Source organism: Oreochromis niloticus, linkage group LG14, assembly GCF_001858045.2.
Source record: "Oreochromis niloticus isolate F11D_XX linkage group LG14, O_niloticus_UMD_NMBU, whole genome shotgun sequence".
Lineage (NCBI taxonomy): Eukaryota > Metazoa > Chordata > Actinopteri > Cichliformes > Cichlidae > Oreochromis > Oreochromis niloticus.
In genome coordinates this window covers 5429636-5443422 of record NC_031979.2, presented here as the reverse complement: position 1 = coordinate 5443422, position 13787 = coordinate 5429636, and positions in this window count along the sequence as shown.

The window sequence follows — 13787 nt, the reverse complement described above, 5'->3', positions numbered from 1 at the left end:
GTTCTGATAACCCTCACCTGATAATACCTACCCAGCCTGTGCGTACCGGTCCAGTTGGTGGCCAAGTGGCTGTGTGCACAATGCTCGGGTGGGCGATTCAGGGACCAGCAAGCTTTTTGCAGCAACCAACAGACAAGAGAAGCTGTCTGCATTTGTCCACTCTCTCCTCCTCAGATGAGCTGCATCAACATGTCCAGAGACTCTGGCAGCTGGACACCCTACTCTTCCACACCAACAGGGAGGTGATGCGATCAGGCGAAGATAAAGCAGCCATACAACGACTGGAGCAAGGGACTGTCCGGGTCACCGTCGATGGGGTGGCTCACTATGCTACTCCACTGTTGCGAAGACAGAATGCACCTGTTCTTCGGGCACCTCCCACAGCAGTGATGGCACTCCTCAGAGCGACAGAGCGACGTTTGTGTAACAGTCCAGATCAAGCTGCTGTCTACAATGAGGAAATTCACAAGTTGGAGAAAGCTGGTTATGTAGTAAAGATCAGCAAGAATGAGGTGAGCAGCTCTCCAGAATCATGGTTTATCCCACACCACATTGTGTACCACAACAACAAGCCCAGAATCGTCTTCAACTGCTCCTTTAACTACAAGCAAGCTTCTCTTAACAAGAACCTGCTTCCTGGCCCGGTTCTTGGGTCAACACTGCTTGGTGTGCTGTTGAGATTTAGAGAGTATGCTGTAGCTATCAGTGGAGATATTCGCGGCATGTTCCATCAGGTGCGTCTTCTGCCTGAGGACCAGCCACTTCTACGCTTCTTATGGCGAGATGGGGAGAGGGAGCGCAGCCCAGACGTGTACGAGTGGCGTGTCCTTCCTTTCGGGACCACATGTAGCCCATGCTGTGCTACATATGCCCTGCAGTGCCATGTAAAGGATCACAGCGAAGACAATGAAGAGGTACTGTACTCTGTGCTCCATGCATTCTATGTGGATAACTGCATCTCAAAATGCATCTCTGCTAACATGCTCATAGCTCTGTAAAACTGTGGGGGTGAGATTGTTATTTCTCAGACTCAGGCAAAAAACCTGATAGACAAGATGAGAGCCCTCCTTGCCAGTGGAGGATTTGAGATAAGGCAGTGGGCTAACAACGCACCTGAGGTTATTTCTCACCTACCAACTGAAGCCAAATCAACTGAGTGTGAGTTATGGCTAACCACTAGCAAGACTGATCCACAAGAGTCTTCCCTTGGTCTCCTGTGGCGCTGCAGTTCTGACACATTGGGATACAAGCACCATTCCACGTACTGCACCAACCCTGAGATATGTTTACAGAGTACTGGCAAGCCAATATGACCCATTAGGTTATATCATACCCTTTACAACACGAGCCAAGGTTCTGGTTCAGGCACTCTGGAAGAAAGAGAGGGGTTGGGATGAGCCGATTGCTAATGAGCTCCTGTCCGTATGGTTAGCATGGAAAAGTGAGCTGCCATACTTGCCAAACCTCAGCTTGCCAAGGTGTTACACTCCTGGTATCTCGGCTGGGAGCCCCGTGAACCTACACATCTTCTGTGATGCCTCAGAGAGAGCCTATGGTGCGGTTGCATACCTGAGAGTAGATACTGACAGCAATGAAGTTAAAGTGCCATTTGTGATGGCCCGATCTCGTGTGGCACCCAAAAGGCAGCTTTCAATACCTCGCCTGGAACTTTGCGCTGCCCTAGCAGGAGTACAGTTAGCCAAAGTTCTGCAGACCAAGTTAACCCTGCCATTACAGACAACTACTCTGTGGACCGATTCGACCACTGTCCTTCACTGGATCCAGTCTGAATCCCAGCAGTATAAAGTGTTTGTGGGAACCTGAATAGCAGAGATTCAAGAGCTTGTTGGAGGTCGGCTCCGGACGGCTGAAAATCTGAAAGAGGACACCATCCATCCTATAGTTCTTGCACCAGACCACCCTGTCGCAAAGCTGTTAGTGCAGGACTATGATAACCATCTGTTACATGCAGGTCCTGACCGTATATTTGCAGAGATAAGGAGGACCTACTGGATACTTCGTGGCCGACAGATCACCAAGAGACATCAACGCAGCTGTGTGGAATGTTGTAAATGGTGCAGCAAACCAGTCACTCCCCAGATGGCAGACCTACCAGCTGCACGATTACGCATCACTAAACCACCATATTGGTCCACTGGAGTCGACTGCTTTGACCCTTACACCATAAAAATAGGACGGAGGCATGAGAAAAGGTGGGGTATTATCTTTAAATGTCTGACCACCCGGTGTGTACATCTAGACCTCTTGTGCAGCATGAACACAGATTCATTCTTGCTTGCCCTTCGGCGCTTTGTGGCAAGGAGCGGAAAACCCTTTGAGATTCTCTGTGATCGTGGCATCAACTTCAGAGGAGAGAGGGAACTTAGAGAAGATTTTGCTGCCATGGAACCAGTTTTGAAGCAACAGCTCGCTGAACAGAGCATTGATTTCAAATTCAATCCACCACTTGCTCCACATTTTGGAGGCACATGGGAGAGGGAAATCAAGTCAGTCAAAGCTTCCCTGCGTGTCGTCCTGAAAGACCAAGCTGTGCCAGAAGAAGTGCTGATGACTATGCTTGTAGAAGTGGAGGGTATTCTTAAGTCGAAACCCCTTGGTTATGCAACATCAGACATTGCGGACCCTGATCCCATTACTCCTAACCTTCTGCTGATGGGGCGGAGAGACGCATCCCTACCACAAGCAGTGTACAGCAAGAGTGACCTACTGAGACACCGCCGCTGGAGACACAGCCAAGTGCTTACTGACCATTTCTGGGTTCAGTTTACTCACAATTACCTACCTAACCTTCAGCTTCGTCAAAAGTGGCGCATCGGTACCCCAGATCTCACAGTAGATCGAGTGGTCATGGTGATTGACCCACAGCTACCAAGGGCCCTGTGGCCGGTTGGGCGGGTAACTAAAGTAATCCCCAGCGATGATGGCAAGATACGCACAGCTGAGGTCGACATAAAAGGAGTTAAATACATTGGCCCGTGACTAAACTCATCACTCTTCCAAAAATGCCAGAGGACTGAAGGGGTGTATATTATCCAGCAGGGACATTTGTGTTATGCAAATTCACTTAGTGAATTTGGGGGCGGCTGTGCAAATTCCCTGCTGACTCGGCCTCAGGATGTCTAGAGGCAAGAATCAAGCGCACCCAAATGAGCGCATCAGTGATCATGTGCGCATCACGCAGAGGGAGCGTGAGAGACAAAAGGCGCAGCGGCAGAGCATGGCAGTTGTAACGCAGTTTGTGTGATTCCGTGTGCGTTAATGAAACTGTAAGTGTTATTACCTTTGACAGGTTAACTGGTATGATAATAGTTATAGTTTTTTGTGCATGTTAGAGCTAAAGTTATGCCCCGGTACACTGATATCACGTTAGTAGGTTTATTTAATTATTTAATTAATTTGCACTAAGTTAATACCAGTGGCCAGAATCTCCTCCAATGATTACATCCTGCGGTTAAAGGATTTTTCTTTTGTATATTGTTTAGTTTAACTGTTGTTAGCTTGCCACATTCTTGCCTTAGTACTTGCCTGGGAAGATATGTGTTATTTAGCCAACTCATGGTCTTACGGCGAGCCCTTGTGGACATTGTAAAATATTGCTGTGTCTGAGTAGATGATGTGTTCTGATTGTTGCTTAGTTATCTTTGACCCTGCTAATTATAGTATTGCCTGTTTCTGTTTCCAGAAAACCATGCTTATAGTCACCAATACTGTATCTGCCACAATTATAAGTGCATATCTGGCTGTATCACAGTTGGATTTATCATGGCAAGCCCTGCTGTAACCAGTCCTTCTGTGAAGCTTCATTAAAGACAGTGAACTAAACTCCTGGACTGCTGCAGTCTTTCTGACCGAAGACTTAGGCCAGACTTGTATACCCAGCACTTCCAGTATATATATATATATATTCTACACAAGATAAAAGGTCTTCACTTTAACCTGTAATTCTCTCACTGTGTTAAATGTATTTAATCTGAAGTAGCATAAACATGACAACCTATCCCCTCTTGAAATTGAGGCATTTTATTGCTTTTTGATAAATACTAATTAATGTCAGAAACATATGTTTCAAAGTTTGTGCTACAAAAGATGTGAAAAGGTCTACAATGGAAAGAAAAATGCACTGTTTAAATGCATTCAAAACACACAGAGCTCTGTAGGGGGAATGTATGAAAAGAATGCATTTCTGAAAACCATTGTCAGTAATTGTGTGGATGCCCTAATAGGGCTTCCACACTATTGAGTTCCTGTTTCTCTTTATTGTGTGGATGCCCTAAAAGGGCTTCCACACTATTGTTTTCCTGTTTCTCTTTCTTCTTTATTATTGTGTGGATGCTGATTAAGCATCCACACTATTGAGTTCCTGTTTCTCTTTATTCTTTATTATTGTGTGGATGCCCTAAAGGGCTTCCACACTATTGTTTTCCTGTTTTAAACTTTATTCTTCAAGTTGCTGCCCCGTTTTTTGGCACTGAACTACTCCCTCAGTTTTCAGCCGATTTTCTCCGTTCAAACTCTAAACTGTTCTGCTATTTCTGCTAATTCCGGCTATATCTTTTGGTGTTTATTACTGTTATACTTTTTAAAATATTACACTTTTTTCCTTTAATTTGTCCCATTGAAATGAATGGGAAACTTCCACAATTCTGCTAAAACTTGCTTGTCTTTGAAACTTAACTACTTTGTCATGCTTTCACCTAGAAACTCCATTCAAACTTTAAAATGTTCTCAGATTATTGGGCTATTCCTGTCTGATTCAGCTTTTTCAGATCTTCTACCGTTTTAATCTTATCTCTCTTTAAGTTTTCAGTTGCAGCTTTGTGATTTTTCAGAAAATACATGCGTTGCTATGGTTGCTATGCAATTAAGTCAGAGTGAGTGCTGGTCCGTTCTGAATTTTCTCTTCATGTCTGAACAACTTCTTGCTACTCACACAATTTCCACTCAACCCCCACAAATTATACATCAAAATGTAGGTATTTTTGCTGGCTTTCAGAAAATGTCACTATCTTTATTGTGAGGTTTACCGTTTTTTCGCAATTTGCCTCGGAGTGACACAAGGTCTGACAACTCCCCATTCAAAGTCTATGGGGAGGTTTTGAAATTCAGAGCTGAAATTCTGTAACGGGAGGCATTTTCAAATTGCCATATCTCTTTAACAAAGCAAAGTTAGGACATGAGGCTTGTGCCAATATATCTTCAGACACTGCTGACACTCACAGTGGAAGCAGTTTTTACAATTATCTTACCGTTGAGCAATGAATTACGTTTGTTTGAGGGGTGGAAATCTGTCCTTCTCTCGGTCTTCAAACTCTGGAAATGAAGCCGTTTCTTCTCTCGTCATATCTCCGCGACGGAGGTAGAACGAGCTATGAAAATCGCAGTCAAAATACACCAAAGTCCGCTGATTCACCCAGTACAAGAATTATGCTGCTAGCCCTCCTAGTTTTTGAGTTACACGACGTTTTGTAACACCAAAAAACGGCGTTTTTCGCCTCTCACCGCGATCTATTTTCTGACTGCCCAAGTATCTGTCTTTCAGACCCCTGCCCCCTTTCCAGGTGGCGCAATCAGTAATGACACGGCTCTGCAGCTCAAAGGTCGTGGGTTCAATCCCACCTTGGTCCACGTTTTTTTTTTTCACTACAAATTGATACACTATCACAGACCTGTAATTTATATTGCTAATTTATTACAATTCTGCAAAGTTTTATGATTTTAGCAGCTTTTCTAATATGGACCTCAGATTCTTGTTAACGCTCCATGGCAGAAACAAGTACACAGCCTGATGAAGCAGACTGAGGCAGTACCTCTGATTGGTGAATTTGAGCAGAACCAGGTTGTTCTTTCATTTCATTTCTTTATTTATTTCACACATGGTTCAACAGTGTTTCTTTTTCTACATACAAAACCTTGTGCCTCTTTTCAGCAGAAATTCTGCTCATTCACCTCATCTCTTGTGTTGGAGTGCCCTCTTGTGGCGCCTTTTGGGTAGTACCTTAGTAAACGTGAACACTGCAAAGAAGTGGTATCAGACTGGTTTGTAGTGGAGGAATTTGTTGCCAGTTTCTTTCATCTTTAATCCGTATTCATGTTGTAATGTAGTAGTACCACAATATGGCAGAAACACTATGTTTTGGCACAAATACTTTGATTTAGTATACTTTAGCTTCTTCAGCTTCTTCACCCCTTTTCAGCAAAATTTTCATTTTTTTCACCCCTTTTCAGCACAAATTCTAGCTTTTTTGGCTGTATTCAGAAAAAAGACAACTCTTTTGAGCAGAAACTCTGCTGATTCATCTCTTTTCAGCGCAAGTTTCTGCTTCTTTGCCTCTTTTCTGCAGAAATTCTACTGATTCACCTCTTTTCTGCAAAATTTTCAGCCTTTTCACCTCTTATCAGCTTCTGCTCATTTCAGCAGAATTGTCCGTCTCTCCACCTCTTCTTTGTAAGAGTGACCTTGGCTCAGGGAAATGAATAGCCACCTTTGAGCAGAAATTCTGCTGATTCATCTCTTTTCAGCGCAACTTATTGCTTCTTTACCTCTTTTCTGCAGAAATTCTGCTGATTTACCTGTTTTCTGCAAAATTTTCAGCCTTTTCACCTCTTCTCAGCACAATTCTCAGCAGCTTCTGCTCATTTTAGCAGAATTGTCGGTCTCTCCTCCTGTTTTTTGAGAGAATGAGTTTAGCTCAGTGAGATGAGTAGCTGCCTTGAGACCAGGAGGGTCAGGTTTGAATCCTGCTCAGGGCGACATGTTTTTTTCACCACCATGCAACTTTTTGCAACTTTTCATCTTTTTCAGCTTTTCAGCAGACAGCTTCAGCGTTAAGGCATCCACACAGCATTTTCGCAGGAAATGCAAATTTTTCTAGTTGTGTGGATGCCCTAAAGGGCTTCCACACTATTGAGTTCCGGTTTCTCTTTATTCTTTATTGTGTGGATGCCCTTAAAGGGCTTCCACACTATTGAGTTCCTATTTCTCTTTATTCTTTATTATTATTATTCTTCTAGTTGCTTCCGTACACTTTTTGGCACTTAACTACTTCCTCAGTTTTCAGCCGATTTTCTCAGTTCAAACTCTATACTGTTCTGCTCTTTCTGCTCTTTCCGGCAATGACTTTTGGTGTTTATTACTGTTATACTTTTTAAAATATTACACTTTTTTCCTTTAATTTGTCCCATTGAAATGAATGGAAAACTTCCACAATTCTGCTAAAACTTGATTGTTTTTGAAACTTAACTACTTTGTCATACTTTCACCTAGAAACTCCATTCAAACTTTAAAATGTTCTCAGATTATTGGGCTATTCCTGTCTGATTCAGCTTTTTCAGATCTTCTACCGTTTTAATTTTATACCTCTTTAAGTTTTCAGTTGCAAAATTGTGATTTTTCAGAAAATACATGCGTTGTTATGGTTGCTATGCAATTAACTCAGAGTGTACACTCATCCATTCTGAATTTTCTCTTCATGTCTGAACAATTTCTTGCTACTCGCTCAATTTCCACTCAACTCCCACAAATTATACATCAAAACGTAGGTATTTTTGCTGGCTTTCAGAAAATGTCATTATCATTCTTCTGGGACTTATAGATCTTTTGCAAATCTCCTCAGAGTAACACAAAGTCTGAAAACTCTCCATAGAAACTCAGTGGAGAGTTTCTTCAAAATCAGCGCTGGATTTCTCTAATGAGAAGCATTTTCAAATCGTCATATCTCCTTAACGAAACAAAGTTGAGACATGAGGCTTGTGCCAATATATCTTCAGACACTCCTGATGCTCACAATTCAAGAAGTTTTTTCTCAGCTATTACCGTTTGGCCATGAATTATACTTGTTTGAGGATAGGAAATTTGTCCCTTGCTCAGATTTCTTCAGATTTCAGACTCTGGAAATGAGGCACTTTTTTCTCTCGTCAGATCTTTTTGATGGATTTCCACAGAGACCTGAAAATTTCCATGACTGTTCACCAAAGCGTGCTGTTTCTTACGGTGAAAGAATGATTTTGATGCTCCATAAAGATTCAGAGTTACAAAACGTTGTTTGAGGGCAAGTCAAGGCAGTTTTGCTTTGCCTCTACTCAGTTACAGTGTATTACAAGTCATATATCTTCAATAATTTATATTTTATCTCTGAATTATGAAGACCTGCAGATTCCCCCATCTCTTCTGAACAAAACGGTGTCAGAATGAGCGTTGTAGCCCCTACGGTTAGGAAATTATGGCCATTTGTTCAAGGGGAATCCTGAATGTGAGAAATACACTGAAGAAAAGCCATAGCTCTCTCTGTGTCTGTGTGTGTAAGTGCTGATTACAGCAGGTGCAGCCAATTTAGCTGACCTAGATATACCAAGCCCAGACTCTTAACAGCCCCTGTACACTTTGCTCTCTGTGTATGTGTGTGTGTGTCTCAATAATTCTCCCATGTTAAAGTATTACTCCTCCATAATAGTACTTGTGCTACATCAAAGTACTTCTACTACATCTTAGTACTTCTGCTCAATCATAGTATTTCTGCTAAATCATAGTATTTTTGAAAATTCATGGTGTTTGTGCCAAATCATGGTTTTGGGGCAAAACCATAATATTTATTTTATGTTATAGTATTACTACTAAGTGGAGGAATGTCTGTTATGTTATAGCATATTTGCTGAACACAGTATATCTGCCAAATCATAGTATTTATGCCAAATCATAGTATTTATGCAAAATTGCAGTATTTCTGCTAAAAAGCAGAAATAGTACCTTTTAGCAGAAATTTCTGTCAAAAGATATTATTTATGTTAAAACATAGTATTTCTGCTAAATCACAGTATTTGTGCCAAATCATAGTATTTGTACTAAGTCATAGTACTTGTGCCAAATCATAGTATTTATACCCAATCATAGAATTTCTGCCATATCATCGTATTTGTGCCAAATCATGGTATGTTTTTGCCAAATCATGGTATTTGTGCCAAATCATGTTATTTGTGCAAAATTAAAATTTCTGTTATGTTATAGTATTACTACTAAGTCGTAGAATTTCTGTTATGTTATAGTATATCTGCTGATTATAGTATATGTGCCAAATCATAGTATTTATAGCAAATCATAGTATTTGTGCCCAAACATAGTATTTCTGCCAAATTGTAGTATTTGTGCAAAAACATAGAATGTCTGCAAAATCACAGTATATCTGTTGTGTTATAGTATTACTACTAAGGCATAGTATTTCTACCAAATCATAGTATTCCTTCAAAATCATAGTATTACTGCAATTTCATAGTATTTGAGCGAAATCATAGTATTCGTGCAAAAACATACTGTGTCTGCAGAAATCACATTATATCTGCTATGTTATAGTATTACTACTTAGGCATAGTATTTCTACCAAATCATAGTATTCCTTCAAAATCATAGTATTACTGCAATTTCATAGTATTTGAGCAAAATCGTAGTATTCGTGCAAAAACATACTATGTCTGCAAAATCACATTATAACTGCTATGTTATAGTATTACTACTAAGGCATAGTATTTCTACCAAATCATAGTATTCCTTCAAAATCATAGTATTACTGCAATTTCATAGTATTTGAGCAAAATCGTAATATTTGTGCAAAAACACTCTATGTCTGCAAAATCACAGTATATCTGTTATGTTGTAGTATTACTACTAAGGCATAGTATTTCTACCAAATCATAGTATTCCTTCAAAATTATAGTATTACTGCAATTTCATAGTATTTGAGCGAAATCGTAGTATTTGTACTAAATCATGGTACTTGTGCCAAATCATAGTATTTTTTGCAAATCATATTATTTGAACCAAAACACTGTATTTGGACGAAGTCATAGTATTTCTTCTAAATCATAGTATTTCACCCAAATCTCAGTAGTTGTGCTAAATTGTGTGTAAGTGCTGATTACAGCAGGTGCAGCCAGTTTAGCTGACCTAGATATACCAAGCCCAGACTCTTAACAGCCCTGTACACTTTGTTCTCTGTGTATGTGTGTGTGTATATCAATATTTCTCCCATGTTAAAGTATTACTCCTCCATAATAGTATTTCTGCTAAATCAATGTACTTCTACTACATCTTAGTACTTCTGCTCAATCATAGTATTTCTGCTAAATCATGGTATTTTTGAAAAATCATGGTATTTGTGCCAAATCATGGTTTGGGGGCAGAACCATAATATTTAAGACACAGTATTTCCGCCAATTCAAGGAGGCTGACTGTTACTAAGTGCATCAGTGTACATAGGTCATCTGTTGTGTTGGAGTGCCCTCTTGTGGCGCCTTTTGGGCAGTGCCTTAGTAAACGTGAACACTGCAAAGAAGTGGTATCAGACTGGTTTGTAGTGGAGGAATTTGTTGCCAGTTTCTTTCATCTTTAATCCGTATTCATGTTGTAATGTAATAACTTTTGTGGCACAAATACCACAATATGGCAGAAATACTATGTTTTGGCACAAATACTTTGATTTGGTATACTTTAGCTTCTTCACCCCTTTTCAGCAAAATTTTCATTTTTTTCACCCCTTTTCAGCACAAATCCCAGGTTTTTCAGGTGTTTTCAACAGAAATCTCTTTTATTTCTGATTGCTGATGTCTTTGTTTTTCAGCCGCCCGCCCCCTTTCCAGGTGGCGCAATCAGTAATGACACGGCTCTGCAGCTCAAAGGTCGTGGGTTCAATCCCACCTTGGTCAACATTTTTTTTTCACTACAAATTTATACACTTTCACAGACCTGTAATTTATATTGCTAATTTTTTTCACTACAAATGAGTAGTGCAAAAACATACTATGTCTGCAACATCACAGTATATCTGTTATGTTATAGTATTACTACTAAATCACATTATTTCTGCCAATTCAAGGAGGCTGACTGTTACTAAGTGCATCAGTGTACATAGGTCATCTCTTGTGTTGGAGTGCCCTCTTGTGGCGCCTTTTGGGTAGTGCCTTAGTAAACGTGAACACTGCAAAGAAGTGGTATCAGACTGGTTTGTAGTGGAGGAATTTGTTGCCAGTTTCTTTCGTCTTTAATCCGTATTCATGTTGTAATATAGTAGTACCACAATATGGCAGAAACACTATGTTTTGGCACAAATACTTTGATTTGGTATACTTTAGCTTCTTCACCCCTTTTCTGCAAAATTTTCAGCCTTTTCACCTCTTATCAGCTTCTGCTCATTTCAGCAGAATTGTCCGTCTCTCCACCTCTTCTTTGTAAGAGTGACTTTGGCTCAGGGAAATGAATAGCCACCTTTGAGCAGAAATTCTGCTGATTTACCTGTTTTCTGCAAAATTTTCAGCCTTTTCACCTCTTCTCAGCACAATTCTCAGCAGCTTCTGCTCATTTCAGCAGAATTGTCGGTCTCTCCTCCTGTTTTTTGAGAGAATGAGTTTAGCTCAGTGAGATGAGTAGCTGCCTTGAGACCAAGAGGGCCAGGTTCCAATCCTGCTCAGGGAGACATGTTTTTTTTCACCACCATACAACTTTTTGCAACTTTTCAGCTTTTTCAGCTTTTCAGCAGACAGCTTCAGCATTAAGGCATCCACACAGCATTTTCGCAGGAAATGCAAATTTTTCTAGTTCCACTATATTATTCTAGTTGCTTCCGTACACTTTTTGGCACTTAACTACTCCTTCAGTTTTTAGCCGATTTTCGCCATTCAAACTTTAAAAAATTCTGCTCTTTCTGCTAATGCCGGCTATGACTTTTGGTGCTCATAACTTCTATACTTTTTGAGATATTGAATTTTTTTTGCAATATTTTTTGCCCATTTCTGCCATATTATCAGTGGCCTCACTGATTTTCTTTGCCGGGAAGACCTGTGTTTTAGCTCAGTGAGATGAGCAGCCGTTCTCAGACTGGGAGGCCCGGGTTCAAATCCTGCTTATGGCAACATTTCTTTCAGTTAACAGTTAAACTTTTTTTTAACTCTTTTCAACACAAATTTCAGCTTTTTCACCCCTTTTCAGCACAATTTTCAGTTTTTTCACCACTTTTCAGCACAAATCCCAGCTTTTTCAGCTGTTTTCAGCAAAAACCTCTTTTCAGCAGAATTCTGAAAAGAGTTCTGCAGAACTCTTTTCAGCAGAAATTCTGCTGATTGAACTCTTTTCAGCAGAATTTTCACCCCTTTTCAGCCCAAATTCTGCTTATTCACCTCTTCTGCAAAATTTTCAGCCTTTTCCCCTATTATCAGCACAAATCTCAGCTTTTTTCAGAAAAAAACTCTTTTGAGCAGAAATTCTGCTGATTCATCTCTTTTCAGCGCAACTTTTTGCTTCTTTACCTCTTTTCAGCTGAAATTCTGCTGATTCACCTCTTTTCTGCAAAATTTTCAGCTTTTCACCTCTTATCAGCACAATTCTCAGCAGCTTCTGCTCATTTAGGCAGAATTGTCAGTCTCTCCACCTGTTCTTTGTCAGAATGACTTTGGCTCAGTGAGATGAGTTGCTGCCTTAGGACCTGGAGGGCCAGGTTTGAATCCTGCTTAGGGCAATGTTTTTTTTTTTTTTTGCCAAAATTTCTCTGTCTTTACCCCTTTCAGTAGAAGTTTTTGGCTTTTCACCACTTTTCAGCAAACATTTTCTGCTTCTTCACCTGTTTTCAGCAGAATTTTCAGTTTCTTCACCGCCATATAACTTTTTGCAAGTTTTCAACTTTTTCAGCTTTTTCAGCAGGCAACTTCAGCGTTAAGGCATCCACACAGCATTTTCGCAGGAAATGCAAATTTTTCTAGTTATTCCTCTAGTTGCTTCCGTACACTTTTTGGCACTTAACTACTTCCTCAGTTTTCAGCCGATTTTCTCAGTTCAAACTCTATACTGTTCTGCTCTTTCTGCTCTTTCCGGCAATGACTTTTGGTGTTTATTACTGTTATACTTTTTAAAATATTACACTTTTTTCCTTTAATTTGTCCCATTGAAATGAATGGAAAACTTCCACAATTCTTCTAAAACTTGCTTGTCTTTGAAACTTAACTACTTTGTCATACTTTCACCTAGAAACTCCATTCAAACTTTAAAATGTTCTCAGATTATTGGGCTATTCCTGTCTGATTCAGCTTTTTCAGATCTTCTACCGTTTTAATTTTATACCTCTTTAAGTTTTCAGTTGCAAAATTGTGATTTTTCAGAAAATACATGCGTTGCTATGGTTGCTATGCAATTAAGTCAGAGTGAGTGCTGGTCCGTTCTGAATTTTCTCTTCATGTCTAAACAACTTCTTGCTACTCACTCAATTTCCACTCAACCCCCACAAATTATACATCAAAACGTAGGTATTTTTGCTGGCTTTCAGACAATGTCACTATCTTTATTGTGAGATTTACCGTTTTTTCGCAATGTGCCTCGGAGTGACACAAGGTCTGACAACTCCCCATTCAAAGTCTATGGGGAGGTTTTGAAATTCAGAGCTGAAATTCTGTAACGGGAGGCATTTTCAAATTGCCATATCTCTTGAACAAAGCAAAGTTAGGACATGAGGCTTGTGCCAATATATCTTCAGACACTGCTGACACTCACAGTGGAAGCAGTTTTTACAATTATCTTACCGTTGAGCAATGAATTACGTTTGTTTGAGGGGTGGAAATCTGTCCTTCTCTCAGTCTTCAAACTCTGGAAATGAAGCCGTTTCTTCTCTCGTCATATCTCCGCGGCGGAGGTAGAACGAGCTATGAAAATCGCAGTCAAAATACACCAAAGTCCGCTGATTCACCCAGTACAAGAATTATGCTGCTAGCCCTCCTAGTTTTTGAGTTACACGACG